Source organism: Dasypus novemcinctus, chromosome 3 (assembly GCF_030445035.2).
Source record: "Dasypus novemcinctus isolate mDasNov1 chromosome 3, mDasNov1.1.hap2, whole genome shotgun sequence".
Taxonomy (NCBI): domain Eukaryota; kingdom Metazoa; phylum Chordata; class Mammalia; order Cingulata; family Dasypodidae; genus Dasypus; species Dasypus novemcinctus.
In genome coordinates, this window is record NC_080675.1 from 141,620,131 (window position 1) to 141,646,583 (window position 26,453).

The window sequence follows — 26,453 nt, forward strand, 5'->3', positions numbered from 1 at the left end:
GACACCCAGGATTTACTCAACGGTCAGGAGGCCCCGGGGCTGTTTAGTAGACATAGCCAAAGGCCGCAGCTGTGCCCCAGTGTGTGTCTAGAACAATTCCATTTGTGCTACTCACTTTCAGCATTTAGCAAAAGGAACCAATTATGTGTAAGCATATACATTTGGGGTTTGATGGGAGACTTACCATGTGACACGGCTGCTGCTTTGCTTTTTTTTTTTTTTAAACTGTGAGCATCTGACACTTAGGAAATAAGAAACTTTCCAGTACCTAATTTGTGCTCACTTTCCTTTCAAACCCTCTTGGCCCCAGCACAGGGTAAATGAAACTGTAGCTTATATTAATATTTACGTTTGGGAGTCAATGACCTGCTTAAACGCTTGGACGTCAGAAAGAGTTTTCGAATTGAGCAAGCCCCCTTCATCTCCCAGCCTCTGGTTGGGTAGTTGATGGGTCTCCTCTCTGGGTGACGCCCCAGCCTGCTGCCCTGGAGGGTGCCCAGTGAAGCGGTGGTGATGACAGTGATGCCGAGGTGGAGCTGTAATTGCTTGAAATGTAGATTTACTCCTTAGGAGAAGCCAAATAAAGTTTCAGACTCTTGGAAGTTTAGTTACTCTCTTGGTAACTGAGGTAAAAGGTCCATGGAGAAGGAATTCCAAGACCTGAGTTTTATTAGCTATGCAACCTTGGGAAAGAGCCCTAATGCTGAGCCGTGGGGCTTCATCTTTAAATGTGAATTACATCCCCGACCTCTCCTGGCGCGTGGAGTTGGTATGGACATTAAAGTGCTTTGTTAACTGCTGAGGCTTTTGCCAAGCTGATTTAGGAAACTGAAGGATGGGTGGGACTAATAGAAATAATGAAAGGACGCAAACTGGTTTGCACTGGGAGTTGTGCTTTGTGGAACAGAATTGAACTTCATTTTCAGAGGCGCCTCGGCTGTGGGAAGCAGGAATTGGAGTGCACGGATATTTATTCCCTGCTGTCAAGTCAGCGGGGTTAGGAGGCACCTGCTCTGTTTTAAGGCCCTGGGAGTAAATCCCGCTCCTGCCCTCCAGTTCACAGTTTGGGTTTTCCTGGGTCTCCTGGAAGGCAAGCATGTTGAAAATAAGAGGACTCGACCCAAAGAATCCTCTCGGCGCCCACCATGCTGGTTAAAGGTGAGTGCTGGGGGAGATGCTGTGTGTGTTTCACAAGGACACCATTTTTATAATGATTTATATTAAGTTGCTTATATTAGGATGTGTATGAGTTTGTGTTGAGAGAGAGGGAAAAAAAGCCAGGAGTGTAAGGATGAGTCAGACTGAACCTCTGTTTTTTCCCTTTTGAAACTCATTACGTTCACAAACATAGCAGTCATGCTCTTGCTCAGAAATGTGTGAAAACCACTTAAAATGTGTGAAATGCGGCCCTTTTGAAAGTATGGCTTACACCCACATTCCCTTGAGCAGTGGAACGGATTTACAGATACTCAGACAGACTTTTCTTCATCTGCAGGAATTTTTGGGTCTGCCCAAACCGACTGTGCGTAGACTGGGCTGCAGGAGATTTGAACCAGGCCCCCGGGGCAGTCGGTTACCCAGGGGGCGTTCTGAGCCTCTCGGGGGTCCTGGTTGGGCAGTAGGAGGGAGTGATCGAGGATGGACCGAGAGGACTGGACATGCTGCGTTTCTGTAGGCAGGCTCTGCAGGCCCCTCAGCCTGGCATGTACAGTTCTCCAGAGCTGACACCTCCCTGGGTTTACCTTCCTATGAACCCTCTGCCCTGCCAGGGGAGGCTTCCCTGCTTTCTCCACATCCCTTGCCATGCTCTGGCTCACCTTGTGGGATGATTCCCCAGATTCTTCATCTTTTTGTGTTTAAAGCCCAGAATAAGACCCATCTCCTTTGTCTTTCTCTTTTTTAAAACTATTCCAGCTCACAGTGAACCCTCTCTTCTTTTGCTGAAGGATCCAGTGAATCACTTCCTGGGTCTGGCACACAGCACATCCTCAGGACATATTTCTGAATATATATTAATTTGTCCTTTTTCCACTCTAGGTAACTTGTCTGAGTGCCATTCATCCTCTCAAATTTGGTTGTTAGCTTCCTTTGTAGGGGCTATGGCTTATGCTTGATTTCTAACTCCCCCCCACTGCAGGGGAAGAGTAGTAGATAAGGCCTTCCAAGGCCTGGGCACTTGGCCGTTTCATGTGGCTTCATACCAGGCACACAGACTCCTCAGGACTCAGGACTCACTTAGCATCACATAAAGCGGGATAGCGAGACCCACTCTGCCTACGTCAGAAGATGGCCATGATGATCAGGGAGGTGACGGATGGCGAGGAAATTCAGAGAGCTGCGTGTCCGTGAGTTATTAATGGTGTCGTGTTGAAGTTATTGATAACTGTGACCCAGCGTGCATGCCGGCCCAGCTCGGGACCACAGGGCGAGCTGGAGAACTGGTGTGTTCTACCGGCCCGGAGGCCAGGACCCTGAGTTCCCGCCGCCCTCCCCGGACCTCAGTGTCCTCCACCTCCACCGCCCCTGCCGACTCTGACACGGGCGGGCATTGCTGCGGGGCCCAGGGGTGAGCTCCCCACCTCTGCTGTAGCTTTCCTAAGCCCAGCTCAGCAGGGAGCTGGGACGCAGCTGAAACAGCTGGGAGAGTTTCCTCCAACTGTTAGTGTTCCTGGGCGGCCATTTCAGCCTGTGACATGGCCGTGAGGGCCCACCACCACCCTACGCCCCTTTCTTTGCACCCAGCTTGTGCTGGATTTCCATAAACACCCACTTTGATTGATTAGAGAGGGGTGTTTGCACTCTTTAAGGTGGCAGAATTCTTTTGCCTTTTCCAGAGGTGTTGACATTTAAGGTTAGTGGGGGTGAGGTGGCTGTGCCACAGTGAGACAGGAAAGCTGGAGGAAGGAAAGGGCCAGTAGCCGAGAACGTGAATATAACAGGCCCCTACTTTAAAAAGTGCCTGCCTCCCGGGTTCCGTTGTGGTGGTGGTCAAAGGTAGGAAGATAGATAGGGTCAGATTTCAGGATACTTCCCTCCCCCCAATCCTGGATCCCAGCTTTTGATGGCTGAGAGCTTTTCCAGGGCAGGCAGGGCAGGGGCTGGCTATTTTCTCCACTTTCGTAACCCCTGTGTTGGGGTTGGTATCATGCTTGGTATTTCAGAGGTGCTCAGTGAGTGAATGAATGAACAAATGGATTTTCTAGTTCTTACCAAAGTAATAGGGTGTTAGTGTATACATAAAATCACAGACAGTAATGGGTTTGATGGGTTAAAAAATACTAATCAATGTACCTGATTATAGAAGATGGAGCTTCTAGGAAGAAAGGATTGCTTGGCGTTTCCTTTGAAGCTGTCCTCTGTCTGGTCCCCCTGCATTTTGCTGTCACTCTCTGTTATTCCTAAGTTCAGGCATATCTGTGACCATCAAGGAGTGAAGGCGCTCCTTCTCTGTTCCCACTTTATTGTGCTGTACACACTGTTAGTCTTAAATATTCATACTGATTGTGGGCAATGCCTTTTTCCAGCTGGTTTCCCATTAATCCTGTAAGCTCTGACAGGCGGCTGAAGGCAGATGACTTTGGCAAGGGGCTTGGCACAAATGGCAGGGTTTACATTGGATCTCTGTATTGGGTGCTATCTTATCACATTTCCTCGATGGTCATTGTCACACAAGAAAGCACTTCCTCTGTGGGTTTTGCCCAGCCTCCTTCCCTTTATGGAGATGATTGGGCAGAGATTAATCCATCAACTGTACTGCGGGAACGAAACCATTTCTCTTAAAAGCTGCGGTCTTGGGTTTCCCAGGAACCTCTTGTCTGCCTCCTTGGGTCCTGGTCCCCCCTACTTTTCCTTGTGACGCCTGCTTTCCATTAGAGCGGTTTGGGGAGGACAGACTTTGTGGCACCTCAAGTGCAAACATATTTGAGTGTTTGATCTCAGGGGGTGTGTTGGTGCTGCTTCTCCTGTCCCACTCCCTGCCTTCTCCCAGGGTTCCCTCAGTGTCAGTGTGCCCGTAGCTCCCTCTTACCCACCAGAGGGGCAGCACCTTTTGTGGGGAAGCCCTGTGGCCAGAACCCCAAAGAAAGAGCCCTTGACCAGCGTTTTTGTCCCAGCTCTGCTGTGTGACCTCAGGCGTGTCACTTGAGTTCTCTGAGCCTCCGTTTTGCCTTGGGAAATGAGAAGGTTAGATGAGGTCACCCCCCACCCCCGAAGGTCTTGCCAGCCTTGTCCTTCTCTGGGGAAGGGGCTGCTGTCTGTGTCCTGCAGTGGGAGCTAAGGCTAGAGGGGTACTTTGGGACGAGACCGAGGCATGCCTCAAAGGCTGCAGAGGAGACTCTGACCTCTGACCCTAGGCAGCAAGTCCACAACACCAAGAAGACACCGGGGCCCAGGGCGTGCATGCCCCACGGAAAGAAGTGGAGTTACTCAGCCCTGTGGAATGCCGAGGCAAGCCCGAGCTTGGGCAGGGCGGCTCGAGGCTTGTGGCGGTAGCCATGGGCAGCACTTCACGGCCCTGAAGAATGGCTACTGTATATACCAGCGATAAATATTAGTCACCCTGGCAGCAGCAGCAGTTTCCTGTGCTGGACTTTGGCACTTCCAGAAAAGAGGAAAGCCGCCGAGCGTTCCTTCCTGACAGGGTACGGGAGGGAGAAACAGGAATGCATCTTTGGGAACACAGGTGCCAAGAAATGCCCTGGCCGGAGGGCTCACAGGATTTCCAAACACGGCGACCCGCCTCTGCCTGAAGCTGCACAGGGCGAGTTTCATAAGGTCAGGGCGGTGGAGGTGAATGTCTGTCCACTGTTTACGCCTTTGCGGGGCTGCTTCGGGGGGCCTTGTTCGAGCAGGTCCCAAATCGAGCCTTTATTTGCCCTCCCTGCCATCTGCCGGCTCTTCTCCAGCCTGCCCGTTCTCGGCGAGAGCCATCACCGTCCACTCGGGCAGGCGTCCTTGTCACCTGCCCACCCCCTGTCGTCCAGTCCACTCCCGAGTCCTATCAGCGCCGCCTCCAGAACATCTAGGCCTGTCGGCTCTCCCGTCTCCCCCGGCCTCCCTCCTGACGGATCTCCCTGCCTCTCCGCGGGGCAGCCAGGGTGATCTCTAGAAAAGATACATCCTGTCACGTGGCTCATCTGCTTCAAACCGTTCCGAGGTTCCGAATCTCCAGCGCGGCTGCGGGGCCTGGCCCAGGCCTGCCTTTCCAGCCTTCCTCCCCAGCGGGGCCTCCTTCCTTCCCCTTCCTCAGGGCCGTCAGCTGTGCGGTTCCTTCTGTCGGGAACGTGCTTCCCCACGGTTTCAGCTGGCTAATGCGAGTCAGGTCTCTGCGTAAACATCAGTCCCCAGCCCACCCTGGTTTTCCCTCCCCCCCAGTTGTATCTCCTGATGCACTCTGTCCTGCTTACGTTTTCTTTCCTTCAGAGTCAGCATCCCACATGGTAGTTATAAATCTGAGGGCTTGTTGTTTGCTGTCCCTCCTCCCCTCCAGGGCAGGGACGTGTCTTTTGTTCTCCCTGGTTTCCGGTGCCCTGGACTGCTGTGGCTGAGTAAATATTTGACTGCATGAATTGCCTGTGGATGCCATACCTGTCTGTGCTGCCGCCGCCCCCACCTGACCCCCAGGGGCTATGTCCCCACTCTGTAGTCCTTACTCAGGGGCCTCTGAGCACCAGCCCTTCCTGGTTTCACTCCTTTGGCATCAAAACTTATCAGTCCCCCATCTTGGCCTTTTGCAAGGTAACACTCCGTCTGATTCCTGAGTTCACACTAAGGTGTTAATGGTGCTAATGAGCTAGTGTTTAGTACCCCAGGGGATGCAGAGCCGACCCCTCCCTGGTGTTTAAAACCCTCTGGTAACCTCCCAGTGTGGCCAAGGTGGAGTCCAGCTCCTTAGCAGGGGTTCCAAGGCCCCATGGGCACAATTTGTCTCCTTCCTACTTCCCGGCCTCAGGATCCCAAGCCTCCAGCCTCTGTCTTCCACCCAGTGCCAAGCGCAGTGCAGCAATAACTGTTTATTAAGTGAATTTAAAAGAAGTAAATCGTAATGACTCATGTTTTAACAGAAGCCTGGGATGCAGTTAGTCAGTCTGGAATGCCAGAGGAATGACCAATGGTGGGAGTTTTCGGCATGGTGACAAGGACAGCGCCTGGACACCAGGAGAGAGGTGGCTTTACCTGGGCTATCTCCCCCACCTCACCCATCACACCCCATAAGCAACCTGTCATTCTGCTGCCAGGGACGAAGCTCATCACCTCTTTGATTTTTGAGGCGCCTAAGGTGTGGGGAGAGTCTTGTCACCGGGTCCTCCCACTCAACTCATCTGTAGGGTGAGGTGGACGAGGCAGCACAGGGATGGGATTATCCCTGATAGCAAAGTGCACCCCGAGCCCCCACCAACTGTCCTGGTCCCTGCCTCAGTTGATAGCTGGAGCCCCTGTCCGTGGTGATTGTGTGGGTGGGGACTCTGTGCCTGCACTGCACCCCACCCCCAGTCTCTTCTCCTTCCTGCCTCACTTGGACGTGGCATGGGCCAGCACAGGCAGAGAAAGGAGGGGCCGTTCTGTTTTTGTTTAAAGAAAACCCTCCTTTTAAGCATTTGTTTTAGTATTGAGTGCAAAGAGGGTGGCAACTGCTGGTGAAGATGCCTTTGGTTTAAAGAAGATTATCAGGGGTGTGAGGCTTCCATGGTTTGGAAAGTCTCCTCCCTCACCTGGATGACCGAGCCTTCTGCACTTGCCCACCGGCCTTCCCTCCCACCTCCTCTGCTCCGTTCTCTGCCCAGAGGAGTCCCGGTGCCTGTGGAATAACTTGGCGTGTCCCTCGAGGGCTGCAGGAGCTCTGCCCTCACCTTGGTGGCTCTGATTTGGAGCGTTCCAGCCTGACAGCTGCAGGTACAAGACTGCATATCGGTTGCACATGGGCATGCGTGTTAAGCATTGTCCAAGGGGTGAATAATTTCAAGGGCAGCTGCCGTCGTGGGAGAGGTCTGTGAATAATTGGTGAAATTAAAAATGATCACTCTTGGCCCAGAAAGATGGAGCATCACCACTCTAAGGGTGTTGGTATCTCCATGCCAGGCCGTTTCTTGCCTCCTCGCTTTGCCTCATGCCCAGACTTGGGATGTCCAAAGCCTGTTCAGCTAGATTCCTCCAAGATGTAGGTGCCTCTTGATCTTGTCCGGGAAGTAGCCTTTGGACCCCCTACCCCTGCCCCAGGCCCCAGCCGTTGCAAAGTGTCCCTCCTCTGTGCCCCTACAGCTGGCCTGAGTGTGCCTAGGTCTTGTCATGCACCTAGATCTATTGAATTCTTCTGTTTCTGGGTCTGTCTTCTCTGTCCCCAGCAGTGAGCCCCTGGAGGGAAGGGCCTCTGGGCATTTATCTCTATGTCAGAAGCTGGCAGGGTGCTGGCACTGGGTCACTCGGTGTGTGTGTCTTTCTGGCCACAGGGTGGCCCCTGCCTTTCTCCATTCTCTCTCCATTGCACTGGTTCTAAGACAGAGCATCTGGCTCTTGCATCCTGCCTGTGGTCTGTGACTTAATATATTGAACAAGACAGTTGTGCTTCATCTCCCTTTGGGAAGAAAAACAAATAGTGGAAAGCTAGATATTTCACTGACTGGAGGTTAAGATAAAAAATCAAAGAAGACACTACTTATTTTGAAGGCTACACAAGTCAGGGTTCATTTAAAATAGACTTAAGTCCATGGGTCGGACTGTCTCTCACAGCTGGGTTCTTCTTGAAGGCACAGGGACCAGTTCTTCCTCACCTCTGTGTCCCCAGAGCCTAGCACAGTGTCTGATAGTGTGGTCATGTGGTCACTTCATAAATACTTCTTGAATGAATGCATAGGATGAATATGCATTTTGGTATTTTTAATGCTGGGTGATTAGAAAATTCCCATGGCTTGTTAATTTGTAAGACATGATTTCCGTTGTAAATTCTTTGTGTGGAGGGATTTGCTTTTTATGCGGAATGCTTGCCTGGACTGAAAAATGCTTTGTGGTAGCAATTTTGAAAAATTGAGTCATTTTGCTCTGATTGGAGCTGTGACTTTGTGCAAGTCACCGTAGCCCTCTGGGACTCGTGGCCCTCATCTGAAAAATGGGTGGGGGGTGAAGGGGTACTGCGTGACTGCTGAGAGCCTCCCAGTGGGATGCTGCAATTCTCACATCCTCCTCTGTAATGATTGGACACCGACCTTCTCCCCAAGGGTTCGTGCTCAGAACTGGAATTATTGACTGCTTTCCAGCGGGTGGAATGCCTGGTTTCTCAGTAGCAGTGAGAAATGTTAATGTGGGGTTATGAAAGCAAGCCGAGGGCCATCGAATAATTAAAACACACACGCACACAAAGAAGGGGGTGGGGGGGAAACACGCTTAATGGACAGGGGATGAGTAAAACCCAATGGTCTGAGAAAACCCCAGAGTTGAACTTCGCATGACCCCGCGTGCTGCCTGCAGTTGCGACACCCGCGTGCCCCTGCGCGCCACGGCTGCTGGGCGAAGGCAGCGGCCCGCGGCCCCACAGGAAGCGGGGGCTGCCGCGTGCCCGGCAGAGCCTGCAGAGCACGCTCCCCTTCCACGGCCCGGTTCCTGCCCTCCCGTGTCTCCAGATTACAGGAAGCCGTAGCTCTCAGGCTCGTCGGGGTGGGAAACCAACCCAGCGCTTCTCACAAAGCACAACCACAGCGCATTAGTGAGGCCGGTGCAGGAGAGAGTTGGCCAAGAAGAGTTTGCTTTTTAGGGCTGCTCTGCCAGAATCAGTGTGTTTCCTTTAAGGGAGGGTGTTAACTGGTGACTTCTGAATCCCTCTAGGTCATCAGTTAATGAACGAATCAATTAACTCCTTCAAAGAACGGAAGACCTTGAAGGCCCTGGGGATGTAGGGATGAATAAGATATGATCTCTGCCCTCGGAGTTCCCTTCAGTTGTTGGAGAGAGACGTGCAAACACACCGAGGTCTAAGGGGCTCAAATCACGGGATGTGCAAGGACCTGTGGAACGCTCAAAGCGTTACCACCCCACTGGGGGAGGGAACCCCAGAACCCCCATCCCACCCCTACCCCCCACCCCCCACTTGTTTTCCACTGAGCCTGGCCCAGTGCAGGGTAGGGAGGAAGATCTGGCTTTAGGGGATGGTGGGCTTAGCAAAGCAGAAGCCTGTGTGTACAAAAGGATGCAGTTCCATGGGTGTCCCCTCCCCTGGTGACAGGACGTACCTCACCCTGTCGTCGTGAGGCTTGGAGACAGTGAGAGGGAAAGGACGGTTCTGAGGTTCTCAGATCCATGCACTCCTTGTCGTTGGGCCCCTCAGCCGTGTTTTGAGCGTCGGTGAAGTGCGTGGGCCTGGCTGTGACGTGTCCCACCTGCCTGTGCGCAGCCTAAGGTCCAGATGGGAGGTAAACCAGAGTCCTGTAAGCCTGATTAAATAGTTACATAATAACCCTGTGTGATGAGTGTTTTCTTTAAATAAACTTTTTATTTTGGAATATAAATTTACAGAAAACTTCCCTGATGACCCAAACAGTTCCTTTATACGCCTCACCCTGACTTCCCTCATGTTACCATCTTAGATTACCACGGGACATTTGTCAAAAGTAGGAAATCAACTCTGGTGTGTTGTTATTAATACAACACTCCGGATTTTATTTAGTAAGGTATTTTTTTAAATAGCAGTCTTAATATCATATAATTGAAATACCATAATTTTCGCCTCTTTAAAAGTATACAAGTCGTTGATATTTAGTGTGTTTACAGAGTGTGTAGCCATCACCCCAGCAAGAAGCCTTGTGCCCATTAGCAGTCTCCACCCATTTCCTCCTCACCCCAGCCCCTGGCAATCACGAATTTACTTTCTGTCCCTCTGGTTTTGCTTGTTCTGGACATGGAATATCAGTGGAATCATATATGTGACCTTCTGGACCTAGCTTCTGCTACTCGGCATGTTTTTCCTAGGTTCATCCGAATTAGCATGTAACAGTACTTGGTTACTTTTTGTGGCTGAATAATATTCCATTTTGCTTATCCATCCATTTAGGTTGTTTCCGCTTTTTGAGGATTATGAGTGTCGTGAGCATCCACGTACAAGTTTTTGTGTGAACGTATGCTGTCACTTCTCTTAGGTATATAGCTAGGAGTGGAATTGCTGGGCCATATGGTAACTCTATATTTAACTTTTTGAGAAATTGCCAAACTGTTTCCGAAGTGGCTGTACCATTTTACAGTCCCACCAACAGTGTATGAGGATTCCAATTTCAGTATTCTCACCAACACTTTTTATTGTCTTATTTTTATTATAACCATCCTAGTGAGTGTGAAGTAATATCTTTCTATGGTTTTGATTTGTATTTCCCTAATGGTTAATCATGTTGAGCATTGTTATTTTTTTGTGCACATCATTTTCTTATGCTTATTGGCCCCTTGTATATCTTCTTTGGAAAAATAATCTACAAATCTTTTGCCCATTTTTAAATTATTTGTCTTTTTCTTGAATTGTTAGAGTTCTTTATTTATTCTAGATAGTAGACTCTTATCAGATGTGATTTGCAAATATTTTATCCCATTCTGGGATTGTTTTCACTTTCTTGATGGTATCCCTTGAAGCACAAAATTTTTTATTTTGATGTGGACCAGTTTACTTTTTTTTTTCTTTTCCCGCTTGTGCATTTGAGGTGATATCAGAGAAACCATTGTCCAACTCAGTCATGAAGATTTACTCCTGTGTTTTTTTAGAGATTTTTAAATATAGTTTTAGCTCTTACATTTTATTTATGATGAAAGCACATTTTTATAATTGTGCTATTAACTCTTGTCCATGGTTTAACTTAGGGTTTACTGTTTCTGTTGTGCAGTACCATGGATTTTTAATAAAATTTTTATTCAAGTAACACATCCGACCTAAAATTTTCCCTTTTAGCCACATTCAAAAATATAATTGTGTGTTGTTAATTCTGTTTACAATGTTGTGCTACCATCACCACCATCCCTTACCAAAACTTTTCCATTGTCCCAAATAGAAATTCTGTGCATTTTAAGCCTTTTAACAATACAGCTTTAGGGTTTACATTTGGGTCTGTATCCGTTTTAAGATAATTTTTTATGTCTATCATGAGGTAGGGGTCCAAATTCATTATTTTACATGTATATATCCAGTTCTTCCAGCACTATTGGTGGAAGAGACTATTCTTTCCCCATTGAATGGTCTTGGCACCCTTGTCAAAAATCAGTTTACCATAGATATGAGTTTATTTTAGACTCTCACTTCTCTTCCTTTGATCTGCATGTCTGTCCTTATGCTAGTACCACACTGTCTTGATTCCTCTTGCTTTGTATTATTAATCAACTTTTTAAATGCATTTTTCATAAATTACCTTTTTCCAAAAAAAAAAAGGGGAGGGGGGAATTAAAGGTAATCCTCAGAAATACAGTGAATAAAAAAGCATAAAGATAGGTAAGGAAATGAAGGAAGGAAGAGGGGAAAAGGTAGAATAATAAGGTATAGCCAGAGGTAACATTAGTACAGAGTACTGCATGTTTTAAAGGTGTGTGAGCTTGTTGGAGGTGGCCTATGAATTTGGCCCTGACCTTCCTAGCAGCCAGAACAAAAAGGGAAATGTGACCTCTTACAAAATTAATGTGTCCATATGATTTAACAAATACTTGGAAGAAGTTCAGTATTTTCATTGATTGCAACAGGAGAGAAATTCTAACATGGGTCTAACAGGAACTTCTCCAGCACATAATTTTTTATTCATGTTAGTTCTGTCGCCTTAGACCAATGGCCCTTTGAAGGCAGGAACTGTGTGTAATTTTGCTCCTATCTCCCCAAAGTGCCCCATAGGAGGTGCTTTACAAAAATTGATTTAATATTTGTGAAATTCTGAATGTTTATTATGTCTTTTGCCAGCATTTCTTCCACCAAGTTGAGATTAATTGGGACCAATTTGGAGGTAGGAACGTGGCGATGATGCCCTCTGGCTGTGTTTTAGCAGTTACTTCTTGCATTCAGCTTCTTGAGAGCCCACTGAGAAGTGGTAAACATTGAGCAGTTGGGTGTGTGTGCCTTGGCTCTGAGCAATGGCAGTGGCTTTGCAGAGAAGGCAAGCAGTGGTGCTTCACCTGCTGTGTTGCCTACTTACCTCTCCACCTCTTTGGTGATGGAGGGTCTTCTCTCTTGCTCACTTTCTCTGAAACGCCTTCCAACTTCCTGCCTGATGGAAAAACCCAGCCTGCGTGAGGGAGGTCCTGACCCACACTGGATAGCTTCTTGTGGAATTGGGGCCACTGCCACCTATGGTTGTGCTTGGCACAGACCTGGCCACTGTGCAAAGAGGCCCACCCACATAGGCTCCCTCACCGCGGGACGGACAAGCTGCCTTTACAGACTACATGTGTCCCCTTGGGTGGCCTTCCCTGATCCCCCATCCCCCACCCATAAAGGGCTTTAGCACTTTTTGGTAGCACTCTTTTTTTTTTTTTTTCTTTTTTAATTAGATTTGGACACCAACCTAGAGGGGAGGTTATCATTTCCCAGTTTATAGAAATGGAACCCCAGAGTGGGTAAGCCAAGTCACAGGTCTAGCGAAACCCAACCCAGGGCACCCTGACTTTTACTTCACCCTGCCCTTCCTCTTCCACCTGCTGGCCTCCAGCCTTTATCTAATTTAGAGGGTTGAGAGGCCCCCTTCTGCCTTGGGCACTTTGGGACAGGTAACCGAAGTTTCCTTTAAAGTTACATTTGCCTCCATGGGAAAGGCTGTCGGCAAACAGCCTCTGGGGAGCACCTTCTGCGCTGGCGGCCAGGGCTGCGGGAGTGCAGGAGAACGCTTGTCATAACACAAGGTGTCCGGCGGCTTGGCTTGCAAAGAACTTCTCACACCTGCCATCTCATTTGAGGCTGGCCACAGCCCTGTGAGGAAGGCAGGGTGCTGGCATCCCGTCGTGCCTGTAGTGACACTGACTTGCCCAAGGTCACCGTGCCGGTCCAGGGTCAGGCCAAGCCAGGTCTCTAACTCCTGGTTCAGTGCTCTGTCCCAGCTGTCAAGCAAGCTGCACAGAAGAGCTAGAATTCCTGGAACTCAGGCTGCCCCTGAACGCCTGCATTTCCTAGATGATGAGACAATAGGAAAGTCTTCTTTGCTCCCACGGAAGTGCTGTCTCACCCACGCCCTCAGGGTTCTTTGTGTCCCTGCAGCACCTTGGCTGTGTTCTTAGAACCAAGCAGAATAGAATCACAAATGAACGTGGCCTCCCTCCACAATGGAAATGTGATGCTAAACAAAAAAGAAACCCCCCAACAAGTTATTTTGGCTTCACCTCTGAGGTCATTTAGTTGCTGTTTCCATCTACTTGGGTATCCAAATCAGTCAACATCTGGGGAGTATTTGCTGTGTTCTTAGTACTGGGCTAGATGCCAAAGAGTCCAACAAGAAAAAGCCATGGGCCCCTCCCAGCACTTTTGTCACAGTCTTGACTGTACCCCTGACCCCAGGTGAGAGACGGGTGCCTTCTGAGCTGCAGCGTCCTCTTCGGTAAAGTGGGGATGGTAGTGTCTTTTGGGCCTCCCTCCTGGAATGATGGCATGACGAGGCTGAAATAAGATTTAATGGCATTAACTCATGCACTCAGCACTGTGCCAGCTCTGGATGCAATGGTGAACAAAGACATTGTACCTGTCTTGAGGCACTTGCAGTCTGGGGAATCCATTCATCCCCAGCGTGGGATTGCAGATCGGAGGAGCTGGGAATGAGAAGTCCAGGGAGCCTGGGAGCTGTAGGCAGAGAGACCTGGTTCCATTGAGCAAGGCTTTCCCAAGGAAGTGATAGTGGAGGTAAAGTCCAGGGGATGAGCAGGAATTCACCCAGAGGAGAGGTGGGTGGCGAGCAGCCTGGGCAGAGGGACCAGCAGGTGTGGAAGTACAAGGTGAGAGGAGCCAGACACATCTAACAACAGAGAGCAGTCCACTGGAGGCCTCTGCGGCATCTCTTCGTTAGCTCAACCCAGCTCCATGCAGTAGGCCTTTCTTGAGCACCTGGTAGGAGCCAAGGGCACCACGAGGGGCTGGGGACATGGAGATGGCAGTGGTTGATACTGCTCACAAGCAGCTCCTGATGATCAGGATGATAGTTGACAGGCTACCTCCAGCTAGAGAGGGAGGTGCTGGAGGGCGCAGCCTTGCTGTCCTCTCCAGGGCCACCGTGCCTGGTGCAGGATGGGCAGAAAGGATTGCACACTGCTGCCGTGGGAGGTAGCTCCATCTCTACCCTAGAACAAGCCCTGGTCCTCAAAAGGAGCTTGGAAATCTTCCCTGCAGATGAGTGGTGTAGCCTCAAGGCAAGGGACCTAAACTTTTGATTCGGGGATCCGTGGCTGGTACGGTGGGGGCGAACAGCAGTGCCCATCTCTTGGGGTTGTGTGGGCGTTGCTGTGCTAATGACCCTGAGCGTGCACCTGGCTGGAGTTGCACACAGGAAAGGGAGCTGCTGATGTACAGTTATGGTTCCTTGCAGTCCTGTGAGAATGAAGTTGAGAACGAGGTCCGAGGAGGAGGCTGTTGCTCAGAGCCTGTGGGATCTCAGTGGACAGATAGGACGCGTGCTCTAGGTGGAGGCAGTGACCAAGCCCCACAGAGTGGGGACACCTATCTGGCATATATTAGAAGAAATTGTCCATTTGTTCAGTGAGCTTGGGCAGATGGTTCTTAGCCACTGGGAAACTACCCAGCCAGCCTTGCTGCTTCCTGGTCTTGTGACCGGCATGTCCGATTTGGCAGGCAAAGATCAGGAGGTGAGAAAGTGGATAAATGCAATGTTTACTGGGGGAAAAAAAGTAAACTGCTTGGAAATCCCCACTTGCCTTCCCTCCAGGAAGCTGTCTGGACTAGCCTACCAGGTTCTCGCCACTCCCAGGCCCTCCATCTCCCCAGCACGTCAATACACATTGATGCCTGCGCTTGTCTGAAGCTTTCACTGCAGCATCTATTGGAGGGCTGGCTCCTTCAGGGCTGGCACTGGCCTATGTAGCAGAATACGTGGGAATAATAATAATCCATTTTGAATGCCTTACCCCGGGAATGGATGAATAGGCAAAGTTTATAGAGGTCTCACAGGCCAAAAATGCTAAGTAGGACACAGGCTGAGGTCTTTTGACCTCAAATCCAGGTGGTTCCCCACCATGCTGTCCTCATGCGGTGTGGCGACCCCGATTTCTGCCAATGGAGAACTTGCTGGCATGGTTTTGTTCAGTCAGGCTGGGAAGGTAGACGAGAACTGGCTTTTGGAAGCAGCAGGGGCCTGAGAGCTCCAGCTCCTTCATTTTGCATAGGAGAAAACCACAGGTCCCAAAGCAGAAGTGGTGGGCCAGCCTTCAGTTCAGGTCCTGAGTCCCAGGCTGATGCTGCCCTTGTGCCACAGAGTGGCTGCTTACTTCTGGTCATTAGGAAATCACTAGGTCCCCAGGTGGGGTCTGAGCAGGTGGTGCTGAGTGTGAGGCTCTGGTGGGTGGGAGGATGTTTCCCTTCCTGCTGGGAATCCATCCAGACTGATGTGAAAGAGATGTGGCTTGTTGAGCATGGATCTGCAAACTCTGTTTACAGAGAGCTGTCTTTAACTGAAACGTGTCCAGAAACGTGACCAAGTGATGATGTTTTAGTGATAATATAGAAAGTAAATAATACTAAGCACAACATACAGATGCTGATTTATAATTGACAGACCTAAAGAGTTGTTCATTTAGCCTGCTCATGTTGGGACCTGGCCACGTGCCCAACTTGGTCCTGGAGTTAGGAAGCCAACAGCCTGTGCCCTCTGACTCACAGAGTAGGGGGAAGACGGTGGTAATTGCAGTGGGGGTGTGTGCTCAGGGCATCCTGGCGACCCACTGAGGGGCTCAACCTGACCAAGAGGGGGCCAAGAGAAGGCTGGGTCGCATAAATGAAAATACAGGTAGAGCATTTCTAACCAGGGTTAGAGCAAAGCAGGTCTAATGTATTTTCGGCCAATAAATGGCAGTTTCCATTATGTTCAATTTCTGGTGCTTTTGACAGTTGCCAAAAAGATAACACCCCATCATCAAGTGATGGTTGGACTCAGGTCGGCAGACTCAGGTGCAAAAAGGTGTATCACCTTTAAGCCAGACTATAACTTTGGGGGAAAGAGATCAGTTCTGCCACACAGGCACCTAAACTAGAGCGCTACATAGAAAATGCCTTTCTACAAGGGGTTTTCCCAACATCAGTTGGAAAATAACCTGTCGAGGCTTTAGGCTCTCCCACTGTGATGTGGAGAGCTGAGTCACGACTGTCCCCTGTGCAGGATAAAAATGCTGGTTTTCTGTTCTCTCTTTCAAGACACCATTCATATGCTGCCTACTTGGTGGTGCCTTCCTGGGGAGCCCCAGCCAGATAGAGCCTTCCTTTTCTCTGAAATCCCATAGCATTTTATCATCACGTGCCCTGAGGAGTGTTCTGTAGTGTCTGGCACAGAACCAGGCACAGAAGTAGAACATCGTGGAGTGCTGGCACGTAACAGCAAATAGTGATGGAGCTCCCGTTTCAGGTGACATAAACCAGCAGCTGGAGAGATGAGTTTCGGGGAAAGGTCTGACCTGAGATATACGTTCCTGAGTCATCGTCACGTGGATGAAGCAGGTGGGAGAGGGTGGGACAAGAAGGGGGACCTCCAGGCTGGCACCTGAGGAACAGCCACATTTAGGGGATGGAAAGAGAGAGAAGCGAGATGGCACATGGTGTGTCACTAAGCCCAGGGTGGTGAGACCCTGTAGTGAAAGGAAGTAAGTGGCTGAGCTGGATGTCGCAGAATATCAAGGATGAACAGCCGGAAGAGCATGCGGTTTGGGTTTTGTAACTCAGAGACCACCGGTGACCTTGGTGAGGGCCGCTGCAGTGGAGCGCGGGCCTGGAACCCGTCGCAGCGAGTTACGCAGTGAATGGAAGGCGAGGAAGTGGAAACAAGGTGTGGGTCACTCCTGCTGGTGGTCCCTTGGTGCTGGGAAGAGAGACTTGGGGTGGGAGCCGGAGAGGAAGCTGGTAGGGATGACCCTGTGGAGGGGGAGAGCCCTGCGTGCTGTCACAGGCCAACCGAACGGGACTGTTTATTAAATGGATGGGCCCCAGCTGAGTTGTAGCTGAGACTTGCCAAAGACATCCGTAAAATTCAAACCTGTACAAAGCAAAGGCGAATGGGGCAAACGGGTTCTGCTGTAAGCTGTTTATAGTCCCAAAATAACATTGCCTAAGATAGTTTCTGAAAAAAAGCCGAGGCAAGTTGGTGTTTTTAAAGTATTAACATGAACTGATTTAGTAAGCCTCTTGCATCTCACTAGGAATAGGCTTCGAGGATGTTCTTCCCACCCCCACCCCTGTTTTCCTAAACAGCTTGCTGCTTTTTGCTTTGCACTAGCCATGAGCCCCTGGAGCGCCCAGGGCGTTTTAGGACCTGGGTTCAGATTTTGCACCAGCTGCTTAATGTGGCAGTGGGAGCGCAGGCCGGGAGAGCCTCTGGCAGCTCAGGAGAGCTGGCCCTGACCTGGGGGCGGGGAGGGGGAGCCAGGACAAGTCTCATGAGCATTCCTTGCTGTCTCTTTGGGTGGACTTCTCACTCTGGGTCTCCCCTTACCGTACACGGAAAGGAAGGTTAAATGCATTTCTGAACTTAGTGGCAGCTTCAGGACTTGAACTCAGACCTGCCTTCTCTAGCAAAGTGCATTTCGTGGTGGTTAAAGGGCCTTGTATCCTCACCTAATGGGTTGGGACTTGTGTGCTTTCAGGGAGGACTTGACTGTATCTGTAATATAATTTGTAATACTTAAGAACTTGGCGTGCTTTAGTCTGTGCAGAGAGACGGGCGGCCTCTGCTTCCTGCGCCAGCCCCGCCATGTCCTGGTCGAGGGGGTGAGGGCCCTTCCCAGGCCAGCCCCGCTGAGTCACACCCCGGCGTGGAGCCCGGTGGGGATTTCCACGCGGCCCCTGTGTTGTCTTCTCCCTGTTTCCTGTCGGGCTCTAACCCAGGCTGGCTGCCAGCGAGTGCCGGTGGGTGCTCCGCACCCCGGCCCCTGCCAACCCGCCTGCCTGGTGGACGTGGTGGGCAGCTCTCACCCCAGCGCTGAAGGTGCCCCCGGCAGGGTACGTCCTGCCGCCTCCATCATTCTGGGTAGGCTGCTCCCTGGAGGCCCCCCCGGGGAGTGCTGCAGATGGGCCGGGGGTGGCTGCCGCCTTAGGAGAAAGGTTTTATTAGGAGCGAGGGTTTGCTCACGGGGTGTGCAGTCTGCAGTGAGCATCTAGGGTTATGAAAACCTATGTTGGTCTAAAATGTGCTAGAACGTTTGTGAAGAAAACGAGACAGACTTTCAGCCATTCGGTTTACATGCTTAAGGGAACACTTTCAGTAGTGAACCTAATTGCTCTAGGTCCTTATAAACCATTCATGTCTATGTCTGCGTAGGCTTCCAGTGCTTCTCCTTCTTGATAATCTGTTTTGATTTTTACATCTCAACTGATAGGACCAATGTACATTCATGCATTTTTTTCCTCCAGAACGTACTATGTCCTAGGTACAGTACTAGGTGATTTACAAATGTTTCCTTATTAGTTCTTATCACAGCTGTCTAAAGCTGCATTGTATAATACGGGAGCCACTAACCACATGTGGCTATTTAAATTTCAGGTAATTAAAATTAAATCAATTTAAAAGTCCTGTTCCTTAGTCATACCAACCACATTTCAAGTGCTCAGTCGCCAGCCACGTGTGGCAAATGGCTACCGCATTGAACAGCATAGAGGAGGACATTTTCATCACCACAGAAAATTCTTTCAGACGGCACTGGTTAAGGGTCTGGATTTACATCCCCATTTTATAGAAGAAGAAACTGAGTGCAACAAGATGTTAGGTTGACTTGACCACTCATAGCCACTAAGTGGCAGATCTGGAGTTTTAACCCAAATGTGTTTTATTCTAAAGGTGCTGCAACTACTTTTTAAATTTCCTTTTATATATTTTTTAAAAAGCATGATCATGATTAACATTTTAGTGGATTCACATACCAGTCCTTTGCTGAATGACCGAATGAAAAATTTCATTTTGCAGTTGAGGAAACAGAAGTGTACACCTTTTTTTTTTTCCTTCTTTCACAAAAGAAATTGAGCTGTAGGCTTCTCACTAGCCTGGGGTGCAGTGAGGGTCAGCTCTCCTGCCCCTCGCCCTGTGCCCCGTCAGCTGTGGGCGGCCGGTTTCTGCTGGTTTCCTTACTGGAGTTTGGGAGTGAGCACGAGTGCTGCTCTCCTCACACTAGGCCCTTAGCCTGTTTGCTATTTGAGGATTTATGTTTTTCCCCCCTTTTGTTACAGCCAAAAGGGGCCTCAGAAAATATATGCTAATGTTATAGCCAAGGATACTGAAGTGTGTGTGTGAGGGGGTAGGTGACGGTCATGCAGCTAGTTAGGAGCTAAGGTGAGCTAGTTCCTAAACGCTTGTTTTCTGATAATGTTAAGAAAGTAAATCACTCTATGGCCAAGGGTAGTTTTTTCATGGAGAGAAAAACCCTTAAAGTCATCAGCCTGCAGTGATGTTTCCTGTGGTCTGAGATGCAGCACAATAGCCTGCTGAAGAACTGGGCTTTAGGGTTCCTACAGACTCGGGTTCAAATCCTGGTCCCACCACTTGGAAGTTAAGGGTCTTTGGGCAAGGACTTAAATTTTCCCAGTGTCAGTTTCTTCATCTGTAAGACAGAAATAAAATGTCTCACTGGCTTTGTTTTAAAGATTAAATTGTAGCACATGTAAGATATTTAACACAACTTCTGTCATACTGTAAATGTTCGTTAAACAGTAGCCATCAATATTCTGTGGTACCTTCACCGACCCCTAGCATTCTAAGTCTGTAGCAGTGCTGGGCACGTAGCAGGCACTTGGATATATCCAGTGTCTAAAGTTGAGAAATGCAGGATAAAACCTCTTTAGAAATGGTCTTTTAGTTACATGTTTCCAAATGACAGGCTCAGTGTTTTTCTGCAACCCTTGGATTTCTTTTCAGGTGAAGGACTTCTAGATTTAAAACAATGGCTCCAACTGCTAATCTGAAAAAGCATAATAAAATACATTCCAGAATGTCTAATAAGTCTAGAAACAGAGAGAAAATAGTGTAACCTGTTTTCCCAGCTCTTTAAATACCCTGTAGAATAAGACTGAAACAAATCCTGGAGAGTAAGCCGCTATCGCTTTTATTTTAAGGCTTTTGTTCCTTTGAAAGAAGACACTGGAGGGGCTGTGCTGGAGCAGCCACAGCTGGCCCTCCACGGCTGGCCCTCCATGGCTGGCCCTCCACGGCTGGCTCTCCACCGCACAGCTACACAGCGTTGATCTCTGCAGGAGAATTCACTTCCTAATCCTGGCCGGAGGGGCCGGAGGATCCTCAGTCTTTAGAAAAAGAGTCTATTATATTTCCCAAAATAAAGGAGCTTGTTGAGGCAGAAGAGTGGATAGGTACTTCCTGGAAATATTGTTAACAGGAACTGGGAGGGGAGAAAGGTTTTTGGCTCTCCTTTAGTTAACTAGGGTATTCATGGACCAGAGTGCCTCATTCCTTCAAACCACAGCTGTTCCCGGCCTCAAATGCGACCAGGCTTGAACAGAAATTAAACAAGGCTGAAAGTAAATGTTCAGGTTTTAATTTCAGGTTTCTACACTATAGCTAGGTGTGATCTGTTTTTTTTCCCCTCCCCTCCACACCCCCCTCCATTTGTCTGCTCTCTGTGTCAGTTCGCTGTGTTCTTCTGGTGCTCTTGTATTCTTGTCAGTGGCCCAGGAATCTGTGTCTCTCTTTGTTGCGTCCTCTTGCTGGGTCAGCTCTCCATGTGGGCGGCCCCACTTCTGGGCAGGCTGCACTTTTTTCGCGCTGGGCGGCTCTCCTTATGGGGCGCACTCCTTGTGCGTGGGGCTCCCCTCCGTGGGGGACACCCCTGCCTGGCACGGCACTTCTTGCGCGCATCAGCACTGCGCCTGGGCCAGCTCCACATGGGTCAGGAGGCCCTGGCTTTGAACCAGGCGCATGCCCTATCCATTGGGCCAAGTCCGCTTCCCTTAGGTGTGATCTTGAGGGTACCTCAAATCTCACAGCACTGTGCCCAAATGAGGGGGGCATCTAGAGGAATTTTAGAAGGAAAAGTATGACAGAGGGACCGCCAGGGAAGGCTAATGGCCAGAAAACCTCAGCAGGTGGCTCTGACTTTGGTGGATTTACCTGGGAGCTGGGTCTGACCTTGCAAATTCAGAAACCTTATTTTGTCAGGCTGAGGGTCAGGATGGCTGACTGCCACAAATCAGCAAGAAGCTGAAAAACTAGTTTATTCGTCTATATTGAGAAGTATAACCACTGTGAGGTCAGGCCCAGGGCATTCTATCCGCATGGGCACTCCACCCAGGAAGCCAAATGGTCAGAGGTCTGGGTGGGTCAGAATTAGGGGTGGAGGGAGTTACAGGAAGCAAACACATTGAGTGGCCTCAGGCCCTGATGGCTGGGTGCATCCCTGCGCGTGTGCAGGCCGACCCGCTGCTGGGCAGGGCAACGCGGGCACTGCTTGCTTGCTGCTGTAGCTCTGCCTTCCAGCTTCTGGTGCTGACCACCCACTTTTGGTGGAGATGAAGACCTGCTCCAGCCCGTGCCTAGCATGGCTGGCTGGCAGCCGTTCTGCCTCTTTGATGTGACTTAGCATCTCTCTGCCTGGATCCATGATGTTGCCTGTAGCTTTAACTGAGGACACTGCCATGTTTTTCCATTGGAAGCAGGGGTTGGAGATTACCCTGCAAGGGATTTGCTTTTCACCTTCCTGGTGCAAATGAACGCGTGAACCAACCCCTCGTCCCTTGGCTACTCTGTCCTGTAACAGCCTCAGGCCCACTCTCTTGACCCACCGCAGATGAAGTCACTAGGGACAGGATGACATGAATTAACCGCTTTTTATGCCTCCCCAGGCCTTTGCACTTCAATAGCACAACAGAGGCATCTGTGCTGGCTTCCATCCAGAGTGCGTGGTATTTATTTTTGATTCGAAATATGAAAAGCATTTTTTTTTTTTTTACGACAACTGACTCCTCTGAGTCATGCCCCGGGGAGCCAACGGCCTGAAATGTGAGCTCGTGCTTGCTGGAGGAGGGGAGCAGAGGCGGCTGCTGCTGACTGAACCAGCGCTGGTGTTAGGTCACTGCTGGATGAAGTGCGCTGACCATAAGAGCAACATGTGGGCAAGAGCGCTGGCGGGGGAGTCATTGGTTGCAGCCGCTCGCTTAACCAGGAACCCCACGGGTGGGGAAGGCTTGCCCCTGGTGAGGAGGAGACGGGCGGTGTGACCCGCGCTGAGCAACCCCGCTTGAGGAGGCGTTATCTTATTTGGCAGGCGGGTTACGTGTGGAGGTGTTGTGTCCTGAAAAACCATACATCTGACGGACAGCCACTGAGCCCCTCGCGGCTGCTCTTTTCCTTCTTGTTTGCTAGGTCCACTCTTCCCAGCAGGTTTAAGAATGTACATAACTCAGGTTTGTCCAGCCCTTGACAGTTCACCTTCATAGACTTCTCGAGTCTCGCAGCCACCCTGTGAGTCGGGTCAGGTGTTAGGATGCACATTTGATAGAAGAGGTGGTTGAGGCTCGAGTTGCGATTCTTGTCCACTCTCGCTTCGTGAGTGCTGGGGCGAGAACCCACAGCACTGTGCCCGGACCCCCAGGCTGCCGGGAGTCCTGGACCACCTGCCTCTACCCTCCTAGCCGGCTAGTAAAGATGAGTGTTACTTGGTCTCTCTCTCCATGCTCTAATGGAATTCCTGGGTGCAATCTGGGAACATGCAATTGAAGCATGCTTTGCAGTGATTCTTAAGGACCCTCAGGTTAAAGTGGCCTATCCCCGCATAAACCTCTCCCCTCAGCCCTGCAACCTGCCTGCTCTTTTGGTATGTATCACCAATTGGAATTAACTTAATGTTTTTACTCTCGGAGGCCCCTCTCGTCCCGTGGAATGCTGGCTCTCTGAGGGCAGGGGCCTCCTCGTCTTGTCCTCAGCTGTATTCTCAGTGCCTTGGACAGTGCCTGGCACCCAGTTGGCCCTCAGTAAATGTTTGTTGAATGAATGAGTGGCTTGTGTGGGAGCGCTCAGACTGGTTCAGGTGTCCATTCTCTGTAGCTTTGAGTAAACGGTATGGTCTGGCTGCGTCTCGGTTTCCTCACCCGTGTGGCGGAGGGCAGGATGCCTCCCTGCCAGCTTCCTGGTGAGGAGAAAAGCCCTCCGACTCCCACACAGTCGGGACGGGCCAGCAAGGTGAGTGCAGCAGAGCCAGCGCCCGCCGCAGCTCCCTGCTGTCTTGGCACGAGCGGCAGGATAACCGTGGCAGTCAGTTTTTCCACTGTCTTCAAGCAAGATCCATTTAGCTCAGATGGACAGACAAGGTGCAGGACTGGACTCCGTGCCACAGGCTAAACACTGGCTGCCCCGGTCCTCAAATCCAAACCAGACGCCGGCGTAAACCCAGATGGCCCGAATGGAGGGCGCTCCCAGAGCCAGGCTCATGAATGGACGAGTAAATATTTACCCTGTCTGAGGTCAAATGTGAACTGTCTAAGCAGGCGTTTTGTTTTTCTGTCTCCTCCCTCTCTGCCTGCTTCCCCTCCCCCCTTAAAAATGGAAAACGAGAGGTCGAGAGGTTAAGAGACTGGCATGTCCTCTGGTCCTGTCTGGAGGCTGCTCCCCCTTCAAGCGCGTCCTCCCTGGAGCCTTCCCAAGGGGCCGGGCCCACCTTGACTTTTTCTTTCCCTGAGCTCCATCCAACCTGCAGGCAGCCTTGACCCCCGGACTCACCCGGGTTAGACAGAGGGGAGGCTTGTTCACTTGCCCTGTCTCCTTCCCCTGCTCACATGTATGCAGTGTTCTTGTATCGTCCTTTCATTTCTCATGTCCTTTGAACCCTGTCTTGTGAATTCCTTAACTCTCAGGGCTGTCTTCTGCACCTTTAAAATGGTTCCTTTGTGGGTTGGTTGGTCTGTTCATTCATCTACTCGCTCATCTACCCAACAGTACACAATTGTGGCGAGCCTCGCCTGTGCCACGCCCTGGGCCGTTCTCCATGTGGCGCTACAGCGACGCACATGTGAGGCTCGCGTGCAAGACCAGAGCCCAGAGGACAGCTTGGGTTGGGGTGACAGGGAGGCGGTTTTTAATGGAGTCGGCAAGAGCTGAGCTTCTGCACCTTGGAAAAATTCAGCCTTGCTAATGAGTTCTGCCTGAAAAAATACCTTATCTGGCCCTGTGCTGGCCACCAGCTCTTTATTTCCTGGTTCCCGCCTGCTGCAGCCTGGCCACAAAGTTCATAGGCCACAAAGTAAAATCCACCTTCCCTATCGCTCACCCCTTTTAAAATGTGACCAATTCTGAGCTAACCGAGCCTCGGCCACATATGGATATGGTTATGCGTGGACTCTGTTTTGTGGTTTGCCTTTTCTTACTTGCTGGGAAATCCTTGGGCCATATTGGTGGGGGGTGGGGATGAGAGGCAGAGCCTCTCTGGGGCTGGCGTTCTTCTGGGATGTTTACCATTTAGAGGCCTCCATGCAAACAAGGAGTGTGGGCTGCCTGCTCGGTCTCATGGGCAATGACGAAGAGCCTGGACTTGGAGCCACAGAGTCCTGGGTTTGAATCCCAGCGATTGCCACTGACCATCTGGCACCTTGGGCAAGTCATTCAATCTTTCTGAGCCTCAGTTTCCTCATCTATAAAATGTGGGTAATAAAATTTACCTTACAGCATTCTTATAAGGATTTATTTATTTTTATTTTTTGAAGATTTATTTATTTTTTTACTTATTTCTCTCCTCTTCCCGGCCCCCTCTCCCCCCGCCCCCAGTTGTCTGCTCTCTGTGTCCATTCGCTGTGTGTTCTTCTGTGACCACTTCTATCCTTAGCAGCAGCACCGGGAATCTGTGTCTCTTTTCATTGCGTCATCTTGCTGTGCCAGCTCTCCATGTGCACGGCGCCATTCTTGGGCAAGCTGCACTTTCTTTTGTGCTGGGCGGCTCTCCTTACGGGGCATACTCCTTGCATGTGGGGCTCCCGTATGCGGGGACACCCCTGCGTGGCACGGCACTCCTTGCGCGCATCAGCACTGCGCATGGGCCAGCTCCACACGGGTCAAGGAGGCCCGGGGTTTGAACCGCACGTGGTAGGCGGACGCCCTATCCATTGGGCCAAGTCAGCTTCCCCTTATAAGGATTTAATGATGACATACATAAAGTCCATGGGCACAGAACCTGACACATAGTGACAACTGGATAAACTCTAAAATCTTAAAGGTTTTATTCATGAGATTCCTTAGAGTAGTTGGCTGTGTACTTTCAGCACTGTGTTATGTACTATGAAAAAATAAACTAGGAGCTAACAGGGGTCAGGAAGGGAATTGTTGTCTGCCAGGGATGGGAATAATGCCCATGGAATAACTGGCATTTGTTTAGTGTTCTAGAACAGTGCTGTCTGATAGAAATATATTGTGAACTATGTATATAATTTTTAATTCTAACCACATTAAAAAAGAAAGACAAAATGTATAATTTAAACGTAATTTAATTTAATATACCCAAAAATATTATCATTCCAGCATCAATATAAAAAAATTATTGAGATATTTTACATTCCTCTTTTCATAGTGTTGAAATCAGGGTGTACTTTATATTTCCAGCACATCTCAAGTTGGACTGGCCACATTTCAAGGCTCAATAGCCACATATGGCTGGTGGCTATAAATTGAAGAGTTAGGCTATAGGATTTCCTTGTTAGATCAGTTGATATCATCTACATTCTGGGGGGAGAGGGGGAACAGAACAATTGTGCTCACAGAGGCTGTGAATTGCTTGGGTTACACGGCCGGTAAAGAGCAGTGTGGGGCTAGAGCTTGAGTCTTCTCTTCACTGAAGAGTAAGGGAAATTTGCATTTTCTGTGTCTACCATGTCCCAGGGGCTGTGCTAGACATGTGACCTTTGTTATTCCATTTAATTCTCACAGCGGCTTTATGTAGTTGATGGAGGTCATGGGCATTTTACCAATGAGGAACTTGAGACTCAGAGGCCAAGTAACTTACACAAGGCCCCACAGGCAAGATGAGGTTGGAATTTGGACCAGGACTTGCTAACTGCAGAGCCAGGTGCTTCCATTACACCTGCCCTCTTTTTTCCTACCCAGAGAGAGAGAATTCACACACAGCAACGCAGACCTAGTGCTCAAGGAAACTTCTAGGGGACTGTAGGGGAGCTATGAGCTGCACAGCCTGTTCAGCAGGGGCCTGGAACTTGCTTTGGTTGGGGAGGGGTGTGTATGTGTGTGTGTGTGTGTGTGTGTGTGAGAGAGAGAGAGAGAGAGAGAGAGAAAAAACAGCATTCCATCTAATTGCAGGTTCTGTCAGAAAGTCAG

The 26,453-nt window shown here is 49.9% G+C and overlaps 1 protein-coding gene across 2 annotated transcripts in view; it reads left to right on the forward strand.

The window, feature by feature from the left end:
- Positions 1-26,453, forward strand: part of SMAD3 (SMAD family member 3) — a 118,337-nt gene that overhangs the window by 32,068 nt on the left and 59,816 nt on the right. The window contains exon 1 of one of the 2 annotated variants that reach the window (XM_058294382.2): positions 4,682-4,773. The exons of the other annotated variant lie outside the window; for it this stretch is intronic. The gene's annotated coding sequence lies outside the window, so the exon portion shown is untranslated. Of the gene's footprint in view, positions 1-4,681; positions 4,774-26,453 lie in introns of those variants that run through there. 2 annotated transcript variants of the gene reach the window in all.